Below are 21,611 nucleotides of genomic sequence, written 5' to 3' on the forward strand. Positions count from 1 at the left end.
CATGCGTGGCAACTCGCACATCGCAGTGTGTCTGCTCTGAGCAGGCACATGTAAAGCTACCATGCAGCGGTCCTTCACTGGCAGATCTGCAGCATAAAATACGCTGTGTGTCCACTCGTGTGAACGTACCATAAGAGTCCAGATAGTTTGGGTGTATATGTAAGTGAGAAAATAAAGTGCCATTGAATACATGAACAGACAGCAACTAAAGTGCTAAACATCAAATATCCCACAGATATCTAAGAAAATACAACGTGCAAGTGCATGCCACCTGATTCACAAAAGCTACATAATGAAAGCCCACACAACAAGATCAAGAAGGGTAGCTAATGGTGGTCTAGAAGGGTAGCTAATGGGGACCTCCCTTGATCTCCTGAACGGGACCCGGGCTTTCTGAGAGGAGCGTATGCTGCAGACCGAACACACTACATTCATTTCTATGAGAGCGCCGGAAATGCCAGATTACAGCACTGGACCTGAGAAAGAGGTTAGCATCACCCTCAAAACGCATTGCCGTGTGTATAGATTTCTGAATAAATATTTTATTAGAAAGAACTACTGTTCCTGAATGACTTATTCTCCATTGTGGGAAGCATCAGTCCACATGCATCCTTCATGCGCTTGTCAACAAATTGTTGACTGAATCCAATAGCAGCCAGCAAAATTATAAATGCCGCTTTTTGCTTCAATAAATGATGTAGCCTGTAATACTCTATTCTGGACTACACTATATGTCCATATTGAATTAAAGCAATATTTAGCCTAGACACTAATGGTGGGATTGTCCCTGATTTCTTAAAGAAAAACAGACATCTGTTCACTCAATGCAGGGTTTCTGACAGATATATACGTACCTGCAGTGTGGCGCCCGGTCACTCTGTAGTTCGGCTTCTTCTAGCGCTGAACTGCGCACTGGAGGCGGGCCTGCCGACTCGATTTGAATATTCATCTGTGCTGGTCACATGATTGCTCAGGCACAAGCGCTCACGTGACCAGCACCAATGAATATTCATATCCAGCCGGCAGGCCCGCCTCAAGTGTGCAATTTAGCGGTGGAAGAAACCGAACTTCAGAGGGATCTGGCGCTGGACTGCAGGTACTTATATCGGTCAGAAACCCTCCATCATCTCCTGTTCATCCACACTATAACCCGGTGTATCAAGTTTACTGTGGGTGAACGGGTGTCTCTTTTCCTTTAAAGGGGTACTCCGCTGCTCAGCGTTTGGAACAAACTGTTCCGAACACTGGAGGCGGTGCCGGGAGCTTGTGACGTCATAGCCCCGCCCCCTCCATGCAAGTCTATGGGAGAGAGTGTGACGGCTGTCACGCCCCCTCCCATAGACTTGCATTAAGGGAGTGGGGCATGAGGGGGCAGGGCTTTGACGTCATGAGCTCCAGACTCTAGCGTTCGGAACAGTTCCAAAGTGGAGTATCCCTTTAAGTATTATGGAGATTTATAGAACTAGCATTTTCTCCAGTGTTATCCCATTCATAACCCCAACACACCACCTACTATCTGACAATGTTCATTTATCAGGACAGCTAAGATTTAGTATGTGTTGTGTTTAATATAATCCACACACGCTCAGGATATGGGAATCCAATTTTATAATGTAACAATAGCTCAAAGCATTGGAGTACAAGCATTCCTATTAGACTCAGGTAGTAAAACATCTTACATCAAGAGCCAGAGATGTATTCACACCAAATAAGCAATTTAATATATTAATTACTATAATAGGTTTCACTCTAAATAGCACAAATGGATTCAGTCATTGCTGAAATACTGTAACTTGTTAATGGGAGAACTCTTTATAGTTTAATTACTAAAGAATAATGGTGTGTGGGTGAGAGATGTGTAGATCTGATAATAGGATTCTTTTTATATACAACTGAGCTTGTGTATAAGCTTATGTTTTCTCCTTTTAACTATTTGCAGTCTGGAAAAATTAGAGATTTATTTTAAAACAATTTAAAAACATATTTCCAAATACCCTCATTCTGGACTCTTTTCTAATAAAAGGGATATCAAGGAATAGGATAACCAAACTCATTTCTTCCAAAATCTGTCCTCAGGTTGTATGTACTATTACAACTTGACTCCATTAACTTCAATGAAACTGAGCTACAATACCGCACCTGCTGACAAATGTGCTATTTAAAAAATGCTGGATTACCCCTTTATATACAAAGAACATCTCTCACTCCGGAAGACCCAACACACCTCCATGCATTGCATGGACAGGCTTTGATTTTAGTGAGAGTTGTGCAACGCAAAAAGGTGTGCGCAGCCACACCATGAATCCAACTCACCTAACTCCTTCCTTGGCACGGACAGTTCTTACTCCTTCCTTGGCATGGACAGGGCTCGAGATTTCCAACCCGAACACTACTTGCAAAACTGAGAGGATGTCTAGCCCGGTATGAGTTTCAAAAGATAGTCTTTATTAAAAGTTCCATAAGAGAAAGCACATTTATCGCGTAGACATCATCATGTCCTTACCCATGAGTAAGGAAATTATATTTACACTAGAAACATGTAGGATCTGAACCTCCAAGCGTAGAGTCTGAAAAGCAGCATTTATCATTCTGCTGGTTGCTGTTGGATTCAGTCAACAATTTGTGGACAAACGCACCAACAAAGTAAGTAAAGTGAAAGACAACTTGCTCCCATTTGGCATTGAGTTCAGACCCTATGGGGGAGATTTATCAAAACCTGTCCAGAGGAAAAGTTGCGGAGTTGCCCATAGAAACCAATCAGATCACTTAGTTCATTTTTCAGAGGCTTTTTAAAAAATGAAAGAAGCAAGATGATTGGTTGCTATGGGCAACTCAGCAATTTTTCCTCTGGACAGGTTTTGATAAATCTCCCCCAATGTGTTTCTGGTGTATACGTCACCTCCTTACCCATAGTTAAAGAAGTGATGTCTACACCAGAATCACATAGGGGGAGATTTATCAAGCTGTTTCTGTCATTTTTTTGGCTGTAAAAAGGCGCAATTTGCGCACATTTTTGAAATAGTCGTTTTAAGAAAAACTTGCTGTTGGTTGCAGGGCAGTGCAGTTGCCCATGCAGTGGACAGTATTCATTCACTGCGCCTTTGTTAAAAAGGCATGTTGTTGTTTTTTTTGTTGTTGTTGTTCTGGCACCATAGGGGCTTCCTAAATCCTTCCCCCAAAAACCATTTCAGAAAAACTCACTTTCCAAAATCCCATTGTCGCTCCTTCCCTTCTGAGCCCTCTACTGTGCCCGCAGAACACTTTACATACACATATGAGGTATTTCCTTACTCGAGAGAAATTGGGTTACAAATTTTGGGGGGGATTTCTCTCCTTTTACCCCTGGGTCTACAAGAACATGCAAGTGTAAAAAAATGAAGACTTTGAATTTTCTCCTTCACTTTGCTGCTATTCCTGTGAAACACCTAAAGGGTTAACAAACTTTCTGAATATCATTTTGAATACTTTGAGAGGTGAAGTTTTTTTAATGGGGTAATTTATGGGGTATTTCTAATATGAAGGCCCTTCAAAACCACTTCAAAACTGAACTGGTCCCTGAAAAATTCAGATTTTGAAAATTTTGTGAAAAATTTGAAAATTGCTGCTGAACTTTGAAGCCCTCTGATGTCTTCCAAAAGTAAAAACATGTCAACTTTATGATGCAAACATAAAGTAAACATATTTTATATGTGAATCAATATATCATTTATTTGGTTTATCTCTGTTTTCCTTACAAGAAGAGAGCTTCAAAGTAACAAAAAAAATGCAACATTTACCACTATATTAAAGTAGAATATGTCACAAAATAAATTATCCTGGAAATCAAATTCATAAGTAAAAGCATCCCAGAGTTATTAATGCTTAAAGTGGCAGAGGTCAGATGTACAAAAAATGCTCTGGTCCTTAAGGTGAAAATGGGCTTGGTCCTTAACGGGTTAAAGGAAAACTGTCACCAAGTTCATCCACACTAAACCCAATACACTGGGTTATAGTGTGGGTGAACAGGAGTCCATACATAGGTCACTTACTTTTTTTTATGCTTTCTTGTCACAGAGTTGTCATTCTCTAAAGTTCTGCTGTTTGCCCTTCACTTGCGCTCTGAAGGCGGGTCCCCCACCGGCAGCCTTGCTTTGGGTCCCAGATGAAGAGGCCGTAGCCCGCCCCCCTTGTTCGCATGTTCATTTTCCCCCTGAGCATAGCGCGTCGGAGAGCGCCCTGTGCAGTGTAACTGCGCATGCACCCATCCCTCGCTACACCCGGAAGTCGGGAGTAGCGAGACTTCAGAAAGAGGTACTTCCTGGTGTAGCGATTGGACCGGCGCATACGCAGTTACACTGCACAGAGTGCTCTCCCATCGTGCTGCGCTCGGGGAAAATGAATATGCAAACAAGGTGGGCAAGCTAAGGCTCCTTCCTCCTGGACCCAAAGCAAGGCTGTGGCGGGGGACCCACCTTCAGAGCGCAAGTGAAGGGCAAACAGCGGAACTTTAGCGGACGACAACTCGGCGACAAGAAAGCATAAAAAAGTGACATCCACCCTATAACTTAGTGTATTGGGTTTAGTGTGGGAGAACTTGGTGACAGTTTTCCATTAACAGACAGACGCCACAGCTCTCTGTTATTCCAACTTGGGGCACGCCAGGTTAGGTTATTGAACAATTGGTGATTAAGCAGGGCCAACTCTGTCTGTGGGTAAATAAGCAGAAAAGGACCTGCAACATACAAAAAGTTAAAAAAAATTACAGGCAGAAACACTTTGTAACATTAAACAGTCACAAGTAGGGCGACCTGCTATGACGGCACCCTCTGTATGAAGCACAGGCAGCTCAGTCTGAGGGAAAAATGAAAGTAAACTTCCAATTTGGCAGCTCATAGCAGTTTGTGGGGTGAAATAAAATTGGTGCCGTATTTATTAAAGTCCTTGCTCCTTTTTTATAAATTCAGTTCACAACAGCAAAAAACTGTGTAAAATAAAAGCACACAGAAAAGGGCTTTGCACAGCAAAACAATGCTAAATCTCCCCCATAGGGTCTGAACCCAATACCAAGTGCTGTACTGCTTAATTTTATGAAACGTATAATAAAGGCTTTCTTTCGAAACTCATACCGGGCTGGACATACTCTCTGGTTTTTGTAGTGTAATGCCTTATTTCACCAGTGGTGGTGCTGTGGGCTCATTGGGAGAGAGTTATCAAAACCTGTCCAGAAAAAGTTGCTGAGTTGCCCATAACAACCAATCAGATCGCTTCTTTCATTTTTAAAAAAGCCTCTGAAAAATGAAAGAAACTGTCCTCTGGACAGGTTTTGATAAATTTCCCCCAATATCGAACATTTGTGGTCAGCTGATCCCTAGAAATCCCAACAGAACTCCTACGTAACACCTATATAGTATTGTTCTTTATCCTTATAATATGTTCATAATTGCAAACAATGATCCAGATTTACTAATATTGTCTCATTTGCAGACAATGCAAACGTAGATTAGTCTAGTCTATTCCATTCTTTCCCGACCGGGGTGCCTCCAGCTGTTGCAAAACCACAACTCCAAGTATGCTGGGAGTTGTAGTTTTGCAAAAGGTGGCGGCACCCTGGTTGGGAAATGCTGCACTGGACCATTTACAAGCTACCAGATCTGTTGCAGTAGATCAGGCAACTTTATACTTGTATAGTCTGAGCTTAGGCTAACAATTAGCTGTTGCAAAACTACAACTCCCAGCATGCCGAGACAGCCAAAGGCAGTGCCACCACAGGGTATCCTCTTTACATAACTCCCATTAAAGTCAAAAGAAGTTAAGCAAATAGTTTAAAACGGCCGGCTTGGCTGTTTTCAGCTTCCCGACTACCTCCGGCAGCTGCGAGCAGGGTGGAGGGGGACAGGAAGACCAATTCGTGAGATGGGAAACCTCTTTACAGCACCAATTGGGTTATAACAATCTCCGAGTATAAAGAGGATGGGTGAACTCTTCTGACATATCTGTTATTAATAATGTGTATATATGTTTCAGAACGCTGCTTTGAGCCATTCCTCTGTTATTCCTCCTGGAAATAAATAAATAGACAACTGGTCATTGCTATTCCCCTTCTATTCTAATACGCTCTTACATTGTCGGTACTGAGTGAACAGTGTTAGACTGTCTAGCCTCTTAAGGATGCAGGGCGTACCTGTATGCCCTGCGCCCGTTCCCGGTGTTTAAAATGCTATTGATAGCCGGGATCCTGGGCTAATAGCACGCGGCACAGATCGTTGTGCCGCGCGCTATTAACCCTTCAGAAGCGTCAAAAATGAAAGCAAAAGCTTCTCGGCAGCACAGTCGGGCTGACTGGAACTATCGCGATAAAATCACGATGTCCCGATCAGCTAGGACGTGAGCGGAGGCCCCCTTATCTTCCTCTGTCGGGTCTGATCGGCATTTGATTGCTCCAAGCCTGAGCTACAGGCTTGAGCATTCAACCCCCTATTACGCTGATCCATGCAAAGCCCCCCTATGGGAGCTATAACTCTGCAAAAAAAAAGTGGAAAAAAAAAGGTAATAAAGGTCATTTAACCCCTTCCCTAATAAAAGTTTGAATTCCCCCCCCCCCCTTTTCCCATAAAAAAAAAAACTGTGTAAATAAAAATAAACATATGTGGTATCGCTGCGTGCGTAAATGTCTGAACTCTAAAAATATATTGTTAATTAAACCGCATGGTCAATGGCGTACGCGCAAAAAAAATTCAAAGTCCAAAATAGCGTATTTTTGGTCACTTTTTATATCATAAAAAAATGAATAAAAAGCGATCAAAAAGTCCAATCAATGCAAAAATGGTACCAATAAAAACTTCAGATGATGTCGCAAAAAATGAGCCCTCATACTGGCCTGTACGCAGAAAAATAAAAAAGTTATAGGGGTCAGAATATGACAATTTTTGACGTATACATTTTCCTGCATGTAGTTATGATTTACGTACGACAAAATCAAACCTATATAAGTAGGGTATCATTTTAACCGTATGGACCTACAGAATAAAGATAAGGTGTCCTCTTTATCGAAAAATGCACTGCGTAGAAACGGAAGCCCCCAAATTTACAAAGTGACATTTTTTCTTCAATTTTGTCGCAAAATTATTATTTTTTTTCCATTTCGCTGTGGATTTTGTGGTAAAATGACTGATGTCACTGCAAAGAAGAATTGGTGGCGCAAAAAATAAGCCATCATATGGAATTTTATGTGCAAAATTGAAAGCGTTATGATTTTTAGAAGGTGATGAGGAAAAAATGCAAAAACGGAAAAACGCTGAGTCCTTAAAGGGGTACTCCGCGCCTAGACATCTTATCCTTTATCCAAAGGATAGGGGATAAGATGTCAAATCGCCGCGGTCCCGCTGCTGGGGAGCCCTGGGATCCCCGCTGCGGCACCACGCTCTCATTACAGCACAGAGCGAGTTCGCTCTGCACGTAATGATGGGCAGTACAGGGGCCGCAGCATTGTTACGTCACGGCTCCGCCCCTTGTGACATCGCGGCCCGCCCCTTTCAATACAAGTCTATGGGAGGGGGCGTGGCGGTCGTCACGCACCATCCCATAGACTTGCATTAAGGGGACGGGCCGTGATGTCACGAGGGGCGGAGCCATGACGTCACGCTGCTCCGTCCCCTGTATCGCCCGTCATTACGCACAGAGCGAACTCGCTCTGTGCTGTAATGATAGCGGGGTGCCGCAGCGAGGATCCCGGGGCTCCCCAGCAACGGGACCGCGGCGATCAGACATCTTATCCCCTATCCTTTGGATAGGGGATAAGATATCTAAGGGCGGAGTACCCCTTTAAGGGGCTAGGGTAGTGTTTTTCAACCAGTGTACCTCAAGCTGTTGCAAAACTACACCTCCCAGCATGCCCGGACAGCCTCCGGCTGTCCGGGCATGCTGGGTGGTGTAGTTTTGCAACAGCTGGAGGCACACTGGTTGGGAAACATTGGTGATGACAACACATTATGATAGGGGGAGATTTATCAAAACCTGTCCAGAGGAAAAGTTGCTGAGTTGCCCATAGCAACCAATCATCTCGCTTCTTTCATTTTTAACAAGGCCTGTGCAAAATGAAAGAAGCGATCTGATTGGTTACTATGGGCAACTGGGCAACTTTTCCTCTGGACAGGTTTTGATAAATCTCCCCCATTGTATAGCTCTACAGGATAAACCTTGTCAGTGAGGTAGTATGGTATAAATGTACACCTCAGTTAATCCTTTTCCAGAAGGTACGTCTGCGGTGGTATAGAGAGGGTTAACCCCGGCTGTCCTTGACCCTGCTCCACGGCTGTGGACGAGGTATGGGAGATGAGGTTGTCACATCTCGGAGGGGGCTGTAATTGCGTAGTGTGTTTGTGTCCCAAACAAATCTGAAAATGAATATCCTCATTGAGGAGGAAATGAGAGGATGGCGTCTGGCCGTACGAGATGTGATTGCCGAGATTATTAAACCTAATTTGTTTCATCTCCCATATAATGTATCTCCGCTTCGCGCTTCAAACGGCGAACCAAACAGAGACGTGTGATTTTTAACCATTTCGCTGTTTAAGGATTGGGATGGACATAGACAATAAGGAGCGCTGTGGCGGAGTGACCGGTCTCTTGCCAAATGTTAGGTGTGGGTAGGGGACAGAATGAAAGGGATTTTCCGGAATTAGAAACGCATGGCTGCTTTCTTTCTGAAACAGAGCCACACCTGACTATGGGTTGTGTTCAGTATTGCAACTTGGCTCCACTCAAGTCAATGAGACTGTGGTGCAGTGCTACCAAACAGCCATGTTTTTTTCTAACCCCTTTAGGGCACGTGCACGCTAGGGAATTTGAGCGACATTTCCGTGTCGGAATTCCATGGTGTGATTTCAACCATTGGTGTGAATGGCAAACCCGTTCACACTGTGGAATTTCAGTGGCAGTCAACCACAGCTGAAATTGTTCCGCGCAAAGAATGAACCTGTTTGTTCTTTAAAGGGGTACTCCGGTGAAAACCTTTTTTCTTTTAAATCAACTGGTGGCAGAAAATTAAACATATTTGTAAATTACTTCTATTAAAAAATCTTAATCCTTCCAGTACTTATTAGCTGCTGAATGCTACAGAGGAAATTCCTTTCTTTTTGGAACACTGATGACATCACGAGCACATGCTGCCTTGCAGTGCTGGGGACTTGGGTTCAAATCCCACTAAGGACAACAATAAATAGAGCATTATCATTATTATAATAACGTCAGCAGAGAGAACTGTGCTCGTGATGTCATCAGAGAGCATTCCAAAAAGAAAAGAATTTCCTCTGTAGTATTCAGCAGCTAATAAGTACAGGAAGGATTAAGATTTTTTAATAGCAGTAATTTACAAATATGTTTAACTTTCTGCCACTGGTTGATTTAAAAGAAAAAAGGTTTTCACCGTAGTACCCCTGTAAGTGGAATTTTGCGAGCACTGCATTGCCGTCAATGGTGGTAGTGCAGGGCAATGTGGCTGCCTTATGGAATCTCTACATGCAGAATTCCGCTCAAATTACTCAATATAAACGCTAAACATTGATTCACTTATTTTATTGTCTCTGTTAGGGTATGTTCACTCTACGGATTATGAACGGAATCTCCGCTCCCAGAATTCCACCAGCGAAGATTCCATTCTGGCGGCCGCCACCGCAATACTTCGGCGGTAGGACCGCGCGGCACTATGTCGTCACCATTGACGGCTATGCAGTGTTCATGGACTTCCACGCAAAGAATGAACATGTTCTTTCTTTGCGCGGAACAATTTCAGTGGCGGAATTGTCCGCTGCTGAAATTCCACAGTGTGAACGGGTCTCACGGAAACCCATTTACACTGAGGTTTATATTCACAGCACGTAATTTCGTTCGGGGAATTCTGCTCATAGAATTCCACGGGAATTAAGTAGTGTGAACATACCCTTAGGGTGTGTACACATGATGAGGTTTTAATTGCGATGATCAAATACAAAGCCAGGAACAGATCATAGAGGAAGGACATGTATAAAGGAAAGACTGGTTTTGTAGTTAATAATTTCAATGAAAAACCTTAACATGTGAACACAAACTTTAAATGGGCACTGTCATTAAACATGATTTTTAATATTTGATTCCTTATGCCAAATAAATAACTTTTGTAATTGGCTTCCATTAAAAAAAAAAACTTTTTATGTTAGTTTTTCTGCTGTATACTTCTAGCCACCAAGGGTCTCCCTTCTTGGCCAGAACACATTCCGTCTGGCCAAAATCTCATTTTGGTCTCCTGCTTCTAATGACAGGAGACCAAATTCAGGAAGTGTATCTCTGCACTGAGCTTGATTGACAGCTGCAGTGAGCCTCACTGACAGCTGCACAGACAAAAAGCTGCACAGACTGAAAGCTGCAAAGAGCTTTACTGAAAGATACACAGACTGAAAGCTGCTGCACAGAGCTTGAGGTCTTCTATTCATCACAGCACTGCAACCATGTGAGGGCAGAAGTGGTCCCCAAGCAGGCTTCAGTGATGTCATACTGCTGGGAGATTGCGCAAGTGAGCATGTGAGCAAGAACAGTATGATGCCGAGCTTTTTAAAGCTCTGAAAGTTTATTTGTTGACAGGTACTCTTTAAATGGGCACTGTCAATTGAAAAAACTTTGCATAGATTTATAGTACATAGATTAGTATAAGAAACTTTGTAAAATCCAGATCCAAATCCAAATGGAAATGCTTCTTCTGTTAACAAGCTTCTTCCCTCTCCCCCCCCCCTCCTTCCTGCTTAAATCTTCTTCTCTAAATCAGCTCAGCTTTGTCCTGTGTCTGCATGACAAGCAATGCAAGTCAATGGAGGGGGGGAGGAGGGATCTTCACCTGCCTTCTTTGTGCGAACTGTAAATTAGAGATAAAGCCTCCAGAGCAGAAATCTGCTGAAAATACCACATGCAGGTTATATAATGGCAAGAAATAGTGCTGCTCCTCATGTACACACAGGGCAGCTTATTCTTGAAAGTCTCCTGAAATTACAGGCATGGTAATGACCTGCATCTATAGCCCTACTTAAAGGGGTACTCCAAGGATAGGGATAAGATGTCTGATCGCAAGGGTCCCGCTGCTGGGGACCCCTGAGATCTTTTCTGCAGCACCCCGAGTCATCAGCTCTCCGGAGCTAAGTTTGCTCAGTGGCTGATGACAGGGGCCAGCGGTTCGTGATGTCATGGCTCTTCCCCCTCGTGATGTCACGCCCCGCACCCGTAATGCAAGTCTATGGGAGGGGGCGTGATAACAGTCACACCCCCTCCAACAGACTTGCATTAAGGGGGCAGGGCGTGATGTCATGAGGGGGTGGAGCCATGACATCACAAACCGCCGGTCCCTGTATCGTGAGTCATCAGCCACAGAGCAATTGTAGCTTCGGAGAGCTGATGACTTGGGGCGCTGCAGGAGAGATTGCGGGGGGTCCACAGCAGCGGGACCCCTGCGATCAGACATCTTATCCCCTATCCTTGGATAGGGGCTAAGATGTCTAGGGGCGGAGTACCCCTTTAATGGACCCCCTCTATCTCTCATTGTCTAGTTTTCCAAGACTTCTCCCAAATTGCACCTGTACTTTTGATTGTTCGTCTTCAGACTTTGGATAGTCTTATAACACCCGCAGCTGTATATAACTTGTCTGCATTCAACATTTCGTTGGCTGTATTTGGATTTCAATTGGATGACCTTTTTGTTTTCTAGGAAATATTCCACTGCCAGTGGTGTGTTTTGGTTTTCTGCTGCCCTAGGCCTTGGTAAACTGTCACAAATGTTTTGCCTTAAAGGGGTACTCCGGAGGAAAACTATTTTTTTTTAAATCAACTGGTGCCAGAAAGTTAAACAGATTTGTATATTACTTCTACTAAAAAATCGTAATCCTTCCAGTACTTATCAGCTGCTGTATGCTCCACAGGAAGATATTCTGTTTTTGAACTTCTTTTCTGTCTGACCACTGTGCTCTCTGCTGACACCTCTGTCCATGTCAGGAACTGTCCAGAGCAGGAGCAAATCCCCATAGCAAACCTCTCCTGCTCTGGACAGTTCCTGACATGGACAGAGGTGTCAGCAGAGAGCATTGTGGTCAGACAGAAAAGAAGTTCAAAAACAGAATATCTTCCTGTGGAGCATACAGCAGCTGATAAGTACTGGAAGGATTACGATTCGCGGCAGTGCGAAGATCACTGCGGTATAATGCAAGTTTTTACCAATAGCTTGCTGAGATCGGGACATGCCGCGCTGTCAACCATACACTTACAGGCGGGATTACAGCACTGAAGACTGTGACGACTTGCAGCAGATCCAAACATTTCTCTCCTGTACTGCAAGGGTGGACAAGAGAAGAACATGAAGATGGGCTCTCTTACGCCTTGTAAATTCAGTTTTTTTTTATATTTTTCATCCACACGTATTTTTCCAGATCATCAGGTGCCAAGCTACCTAGAATAGATAAAGCAAAATCCATTAACTTTTAAAGTCTGTCTGCCAAGTCACTTAAAGTCTAAGTCCAGGGACAAAGAAGTGAAGATTTAATGTAGCCTTTCCCCCTGTACAGTCTTTAAGTGTACCTTCCTTAAAGTGTCTTAAAGTGTACCTTAAAGTGTATCTTCCCCAACTGGACTTCTGGAGGAGAAAGATGCTGCTATACATCCAGAGCAGTGTTTCCTAACCAGTGTGCCTTAAGCTATTGCAACAGCTGGAGGCACACTAGTTGGAAAATACTGATCCATAGTAACTGTGCTGCCCATGCCCCATGTCAGGCCAGGCGGGTTAGTGTATCTAGAGGTACATTTAAACCTATAACAAACACAACAAGAACGTGGTCTAAAATGTCAGGAAGTGCTCGAGCCCAAATGCTGATGTGCATTTATAGGGAATAGCAAGTCCTGCACTTGTGGTCCGTTGCTATGGGCAATCCCCAGCAAAAAATGCATACAGTGGAGGATGTCTGCAACCGGCCACAAGGACCAACAATTATCATCCTTACCCGATGAATGGGTGTGTGGATGTGAACATAGAGAAGTACAGAAACACAACAAAAACATAAATGCACTGGTGTGGTGGATGTAACAATGACATAAGCTAACCCTCAAAACTGATGTAAAATTGAGACATTAGCCAGTATATCCTTATATGAAGGACATACCTGAGCCCGCACACCAACACCAAGGTTTCTCAAGTGATGCGGGACCTAACCTAAACCTGCCTGTGCATGATAAGCAAGAAAACAGGGGCAAATGCGCAATTACAAAAGCTTTTTGGTCCGACTTACAGACTGCTCCCAGTATCAACTCCAGAGTGTGGTCACACAAACAATGGGAGGGAGGAAGCAGTCATTGTTACATCCACCACACCAGTGCATTTATGTCATGTTGTGTTTCTTTTCTACATTTAAACCTATGTAAGAAATATCTGGGATGAGTAGGGTCAGAGCTTTAAAGGGGTATACAAGGATTTTTTTTTATTTGACTATGCTACAGGGACTGTAAAGTTAGTGTAGTTCATAATATAGTGTCTGTACCTGTGTGTGACAGTTTTCTCACAATTCTTATGTGATTTTCACTCCAATATTTATTTTTAACAGCATACAAAATGACTGTTTTTCCCAGGTTGCAATGCGGCCGAGACCTGACTCACTAATCAGCTGATGACAGGGAGCCTGTCTGCTTCAATGGGGGGAGGGATCGCTTGGTGGGAGAGAGATCAGTCTGCAACTAATGCAACAGCTGTAGGCACCCTGATTGAAAACCACAGGTCTTTTTAATGGATGCTGCTCATTTATGTTTCAATGTGTGGGGTGGCTGATGTGTGGGAGGGAATTGTGGGATTTGTAGTAAAAAAAAAAAAAAGAAAAGTCAAACAGGAAATAGCAGTTCACAAAAAGCTAGCCACAGTGTTATAGTAATCTCACAACATAGCCATTTAGCCCCAAGACAAGCGCAGATCCTTCCTAAGCATGTCCATTACTGTCTGCCAGGTACATTCTAAAATCACCTTATGGTGGATAACCCCTTTAACTTCTTGTTTACCATCAACATCCAAAGCCCCTTATTGAGTTTTGACATAGATTTAGGACGGTGCTGGACGGGTGCACCACAGAATCAGAGGATTTTTCCAGCTGAGCGTTCATGTGTGTGGGTGAGGGGGAAGGGACGAAAGATAGCTGACGGACAAATTCTATAAGGGGAGTTTGAGAATTATGTTTATAAGAATAAAAGAACTAGGCCAGTTGTCACATAATAGGCTGCTAATACATGGCAGATTTTGACATGCAATCATCACCATCTTGTGGACAACTCTGATACTACAGTATGTATAGCTAAAGTAAGAAAATGCTGGAAGTAATGCTGTACGTGTTAAATTTAAAATAAAAACAGGACTCTGAAGTCATAAGTGATGAATATATTTTTTATTGCATTTTTATTATTTGAACCTGAAGGATCAATTTAAAAATAAAGACTAAAAACTATAAGCCCCTCTATTGTGGTATGTTAATATTTAAACTCATATGGAACCACAGGGGTAAGTACAATATATATATATATATATATATATATATATATAAATATATATATATATATATATATATATATATATATATATATATATATATGTAGGCAAAGAACAAGAGAACTCCAGCTCGGTACAGATCGATAAGCCATCTTTAATCACATGAAGCTACACGGATCACAGGTACAAACAGGATGTGACGCTTTTCGGCCAGGTGCTGGCCTTACTTATGAGTATGAGTAAGGCCAGTATGTGGCCGAAACGCGTCACAACCTGTTTGTACCTGTGATCCTTGTAGCTTCATGTGAATAAAGATGGCTTATCGATCTGTACCGAGATGGAGTTCTCTAGTTCTTTGCCTATTTCTACCGAGTGCAGTCAGCACCTTTCTCCGTGCTTGGCTTTGTGTGCCTTGGGGTGAGCTGATATACATATCTACTTCTTAATATATATATATATATATATATATATATATATATATACAGCAAAAAATAGATGCATTGTTTTTTTACAGCATTGATTTAGTGAATTAGAGTTAGAAGACAGACAGATAGGTAGGTAGATAGATAGATAGATAGATAGATAGATAGATAGATAGATAGATAGATAGATAGATCAAGGAAAGAAGCCTCCCAGCAAGTGTAAGTGGGTGCCTCCCAGCCAGGGTCCCGGTCCAGGATCCTCTATAAATACTTTAAGGAAAAGGCAGTGGCGCTCCAAGTGGTGAAAAAAGAAATGATTCATTCATCTCTGTGTGCAGCAACACAGAGATGAATAATCTTTTTTTTCACGACTTGGAGCGCCACTGCCTTTTCCTTAAAGTAGATAGATAGATATTTGCAATGGTAATTAGTAAAAAAAAAAAGATAGTAGATTGATAGATACAATTATAGCTACAATAATAAATAGATGCAAAGAATCATAAATGCAATAGAGAGATAGATGCAAAGACAGACAGATAGACACAATGATAGAGAGATAGATAGATACAAAGAAATAGATAAATAGAATGAATGATAGAGGTACCATGATAGATAGATGCAATGATAAGTAGTAAAAAGATAATTAGTAGATCAATAGATACAATGATAGATAAGTAGAATGATTGATAGATATATACAATTAATGATAAATAAAATTATAGATAGATGTGAGGTAAATAGATAGATGCAATAGTTGATTGACATAGATACAATGATAAATAGATTGCAATAGATAGATAGATTGATATGAGATAGATAGATTGATATGAGATAAAAAGATAGATTGATATGAGATAGATAGATTGATATGAGATAGATAGATAGATAGATTGATATGAGATAGATAGATAGATAGATTCATATGAGATAGATAGATAGATAGATAGATAGATAGATAAATAGATAGATATGAGATAGATAGATAGATAGATATGAGATAGATAGATGTGAGATAGATAGATAGATAGATAGATTGATATGAGATAAATAGATTGATTGATATGAGATAGATAGATAAAACAGGAGCAGATGAGTATAAAGTGGCAGAATTTGTGTTATTTTATTTTTTGTTTTGATTTCTTCCTTTACCATTAGAGTTACATATACTTTTCTATGGCTATTTAATAATTTGGAATATATATATATATATATATATATATATATATATATGTCAGAATTTCCTATTTCATCATATAAAAATACAGCACTGCTGGTTGCCAGGACATGCTGGGAGTTATAGTGCACATCAGCTGGAGAACCACGGGTTTGGAGACTTCTACTACCACAAGGGCCCTTGCAGGTAAACAGATTTCTCATAATATCATAATATTTGTTATATACAAACTTTAAATGAACTGATGGGCACTGTGGCATCACATCTGGGGTTAGGGGGTGATGGAGGTCTTCCCCTCTGTCCCCTCTTTGTATTTGTGTAAGAGCCATTTACTTTTTTTTTTTTTTTTTTTTTTATCCTCTCTAAATGTGATGCTGCCCAGAGGCATGATGGGATTTATTCTGAAAGTCAATGCCCCAAAACCAAATTGTAATCTGGGCAGTGACAGACCTTTGGCATCAGCAGTCAATTCTCTCACTGCCTGAATCTATTGTCACCAGGCTCCCAGCAAGTCCCCGCTCTTCATGCCCAGAGCACCCAGACTATCTGTGCCAGTGTAGTGATCATCTGTACCTCCCTACAGCAGGCACCGAGGTAAGTGACCTCCGGGTTGGAGAAATATATATATAATATTTCCACTGAAAATACAGATTTACACCATATATATCTATATACTTGTCTGCAAGGGAATAGGGCAGATAGCAGCCTGGAGGACTGTTATATAATCTCATTGTAATCTTTTGTCCAGAGGAATGTCCTCAAAGTTTCATCACTACTTTTAGAGAGGGATGAGATGGAATAGTATAACTTTATACTTCTATTAAGAAGGGAATGAATGTAAAGTCTGCTGTATGTCCATTTGCTATGTGGAATCTGCAATCTATTATTCTCTGTTATCAGCATTTTCTAGCTGGCGGCGGGAAGGGCTGAACTTGTTACTTATGTCGCCGTTGTACACTTTGAGTCATGAGCGTCATTATACCTTCCCAACACTAAACTTCATCAATTTGCGTCATGTTTGATTCCTTACAAAAAAGGAAGGAAGGTCCTAAAAATCCCTGGCCAGAAAGAGATATTTCTCTAAGAGTAATTACATACATGAATGACTGATATTAACCTCTCCAAGTATCTTAGGAGGTGTTGTAGTTCTCCAAACTACCGACCTCATGCCGTAGCAAAACTACAACTCCCAGCATGCCTGGACAACCAATGGCTGTCCGAGCATGCTGGGAGCTGTAGTTTTGCAACACCTGGAGGTCCACAGTTTGGAGACCACTGTTCTACACCCGCATTGCTGATGTTATTCCTAAGGAACTCTGTAGATCAGTGTTTTTCCAAACAGTATGTCTCCATCTATAGCAAAACTACAACTCCCAGCATGCCCGGACAACCAACGGGTGTCCTGGCATGCTGGGAGTTGTACTTTTGCAACAGATGGAGATACCCTGATTGGGCAATTCCTATAGATTCTGACATAAGTCGGTTATGTTTTTTTCTTTCTTTCTTTCTTGATTTATTTTTACAGTGTCATTGTATCCTGTAGAACTTTTCAAAAGTTTATACAAATATTGACAAAGCACGCCAGTAGAAAAGGGTTTAAATCTGTGGAAATAATAGTACAATTTGAAATACTACAGTCATTCTCAATCACTGTAGTATTTAGCCCGGGCATGCTGGGAGTTGTGGTTTTGTACAGCTGAGACACTTTATTTGGGAAAACACTGCTGTAGGTAGCAGACCCCATCATGGAAAAAGTTCAGCCCTACCTATTGGACAGGAATGCCTTGTATTAGCATTTATATACACTGCTGAAAAAAAAAATAAAGGGAACACTAACATAACACATCCTAGAGCTGAATGAATGAACTAATCATATGAAATACTTTCGTCTTTACATAGTTGAATGTGCTGACAACAAAATCACACAAAAATTATCAATGGAAATCAAATTTATCAACCCATGGAGGTCTGGATATGGAGTCACACTCAAAATCACAGTGGAAAACCCAACTACAGGCTGATCACACTTTGATGTAATGTCCTTAAAACAAGTCAGAATGAAGCTCAGTAGTGTGTGTGGCCTCCACGTGCTCATATGACCTCCCTACAATGCCTGGACATGCTCCTGATGAGGTGGCGGACTTCTCCTGGACAGTCTGTGGTTTGTTGGTGGATGGAGACATGATGTCCCAGATGTGCACAATCGGACTCAGGTCTGGGGAATGGGTGGGCCAGTCCATAGCATCAATGCCTTCCTCTTCCTGGAACTGCTGACACACTCCAGCCACATGAGGTCTAGCATTGTCTTGCATTATGGTCTCACAAGGGGTCTGAGGATCTCATCTCGGTACCTAATGGCAGTCAGGCTACCTCTGGCAAGCACATGGAAGGCTGTACGGCCCCCCAAAGAAATGCCACCCCACACCACTACTGACCCACTTCGAAACCGGTCATGCTGGAGGATGTTGCAGGCAGCAGAACGTTCTCCACGGCGTCTCCAGACTCTGTCATGTCTGTCACATGTGCTCAGTGTGAACCTGCTTTCATCTGTGAAAAGCACAGTGCGCAAGGAGCGAATTTGCCAATCTTGGTGTTCTTTGGCAAATGCCAAACATCCTGCATGGTGTTGGGCTGTAAGCACCCCCACCTGTGGACGTTAGACCTTCAAACCACCCTCATGGAGTCTGTTTCTGACCGTTTGAGTGGACACATGCACATTTGTGACTTGCTGGAGGTTATTTTGCAGGGCTCTGGCAGTGCTCCTCTTTGGACAAAGGCAGAGGTAGCGGTCCTGCTGCTGGGTTGTTGCCCTCCTACGGCCTCCTCCACGTCTCCTGATGTACTGGCCTGTCTCCTGGTAGCACCTCCATGTTCTGGACACTACGCTGACAGACACAGCAAACCTTCTTGCCACAGCTTGCATTGATGTGCATCCTGGATGAGCTGCACTACCTGAGCCACTTGTGTGGGTTGTAGACTCTGTCTCATGCTACCACTAGAGTGCAAGCACCGCCAGCATTCAAAAGTGACCAAAACATCAATCAGGAAGCATAGGAACTGAGAAGTGGTCTGTGGTCACCACCTGCAGAACCACTCCTTTATTGGGGGTGTCTTGCTAATTGCCTATAATTTCCACCTGTTGTCTGTTCCATTTGCACAACAGCATGTGAAATGGATTGTCAATCAGTGTTGCTTCCTGAGTGGACAGTGTGATTTCACAGAAGTGTGATTGACTTGGAGTTACATTGTGTTGTTTAAAGGGGTACTCCGGTGCTAAGACATCTTATCCCCTGTCCAAAAGATAGGGGATAAGATGCCTGATCGCGGGAGTCCTGTTGCTGGGGACCCCCGTGATCTTGCACGCGGCACCCCGTTTGTAATCAGTCCCCGGAGCGTGTTCGCTCCGGGTCTGATTACCGGCGACTACAGGGCGGCGTGTGACATCATGCCTCCGCCCCCGTGTGATGTCACGCTCCGCCCCTCAATGCAAGTCTATGGGAGGGGGCATGGCAGCTATCACGCCCCCTCACGTAGGCTTGCACGCTCTGGGGACTCCGGGGAACACACTCCGGGGACTGATTATAAACGGGGTGCCGTATACAAGATCACGGGGGTCCCCAGCGGCGAGACTCCCACGATCAGGCATCTTATCCCCTATCCTTTGGATAGGGGTTAAGATGTCTAAGCACCGGAGTACCCCTATAAGTGTTCCCTTAATTTTTTTGAGCAGTGTATATACTTGCTTATACATTTATATATATACATATATTTATATATATATATATATATATATATATATATATATATATATATATGCTCCCCATAGGACAACAACCAACCCAGCTGCCTGTCTACTATATGGAGCATTTATGAAGCATTGTAACATTGATTGTAATGGTTTTCATCATGCTTCCCGGACATGAAGAATGTCAGACATGAATAAAAAGTGGCATCACAATGGAATGGGAAACAGCAAACAGCCTGTGAATGAGAAAGAAACGGGGAGGGAATGACGTCCAGAAAACATTCAACCATGTGCTGATTTGTTGTAAAAATGCCACGACTGAGAATCGCCGCAGTATTGCAAAACATTATGTTATTTCTACAAACAGAGACCCTTTTCTACTGATGTGCTTTGTCAATATTTGTATATACTTTTTTAAAGGTCTATGGGATACATTGTCACTGTAAACATAAATAAAATAAATAAATAAATAAACATCACAGTCTGATGTCAGACCCTACAGAGATGGGCGGCATAGACACTGCTCATCTCTTTCTGCCAATGTTTGTCAACCTCCAGCTGTTGCAAAACTACAACTCTCAGCATGCCCGGACAGCCAAAGGCTGTCCGGGCATGCTGAGAGTTGTAGTTTTGCAACAGCTGGAGGCACCCTGGTTGGGAAACACTTCTTTTTGCACTTTTAAAGGAGTTATACAGGATTAGAAAAGCCATTGCTTCATTTTTCCAAAAACAGCACCCCACATCTTTCCCGTGGTTATTTTCTGCTATTGCTGTCCGGGCATGCTGGGAGGTGTAGTTTCGCAATACCTAGAGGTCTACAGTTTGGAAACCACTTCTCTAAGCCCTCATTGCAGCTGGTATTACTAAGGAACTCTGTGTGTCTCTAGTTGTTGCAAAACTACAACACCCAGCATGCCCGGACAGCCAGCTGGAGGTGCAGAGTTTGGAGACCACTGTTCTATGCCCTTGTTGAAAATATTATTCCTAAGGAACTCTGTAGATCAGTGTTTCCCAAACAGTGTGTCTCCAGCTGTAGCAAAACTACAAATCCCACCATGCCCGGACAGCCAATGGGTGTCCGGGCATGCTGGGAGTTGTAGTTTTGCAACACCTAGAGGTCCACAGTTTGGAGACCATTTCTCTAAGCCCTCACTGCAGATGGTATTCCTAAGGAACTCTGAAGATCAGTGTTTTGCGCAAAGTATTTCTCCATCTGTAGCAAAACTAAGGGTGTCCTGGCAAAGGGTATCCTGGCATGCTGTGAGTTGTAGTTTTGCAACAGCTGGAGACACCCTGGTTGGGAAACACTTCTTTTTGCACTTTTAAAGGAGTTATACATAGCTCCTTTTTTTCCAAAAAGAGATCCCCACACCTCTCCTGTGTCTGTGTCTAGTATTGCAGTCCAGTTCCATTCAAGTGAATGTATCCAAATTGGGATGATCTGCACCACTGGCTCACTAAAAACTGTGTTGCTGTCCCCAAATGATCTCTGCCACGTCTCCCATTGAACTTTGCTACTGCCTGTAATGATCTGCACCACTGCCCTGTAATGGTGTGCCTCCATGCCCCCAATAATTTGTTCCATCGCAGTATCTGTTTAAATAGTAGAACCTGACAAAAAATGCTCAAATCCTGTTAAATAAACCAACACCATTAAAATCCACAGGATCCATTGGGATCCATTGGTGTCCGTTGTGAAAATGGACTCCATTTGGGACGCAGATGTGAAAACGTCCTAGTTGTTCAAAAACTTTTGCGTGA

General features: G+C 42.6%; 1 protein-coding gene across 2 annotated transcripts in view; it reads left to right on the top strand.

Moving 5' to 3' along the window:
- The first annotated feature begins 8,128 nt into the window (after positions 1-8,128).
- Positions 8,129-21,611, top strand: part of SLC4A5 (solute carrier family 4 member 5) — a 193,694-nt gene continuing 180,211 nt past the window's right edge. Inside the window, exons 1-3 of one of the 2 annotated variants that reach the window (XM_056571490.1) lie at positions 8,129-8,231; positions 16,197-16,291; positions 16,606-16,699. The gene's annotated coding sequence lies outside the window, so the exon portion shown is untranslated. The other variant, XM_056571491.1, reaches the window with a different exon arrangement.

This window comes from Hyla sarda, chromosome 4 (assembly GCF_029499605.1).
Source record: "Hyla sarda isolate aHylSar1 chromosome 4, aHylSar1.hap1, whole genome shotgun sequence".
In the NCBI taxonomy this organism is placed as follows: domain Eukaryota; kingdom Metazoa; phylum Chordata; class Amphibia; order Anura; family Hylidae; genus Hyla; species Hyla sarda.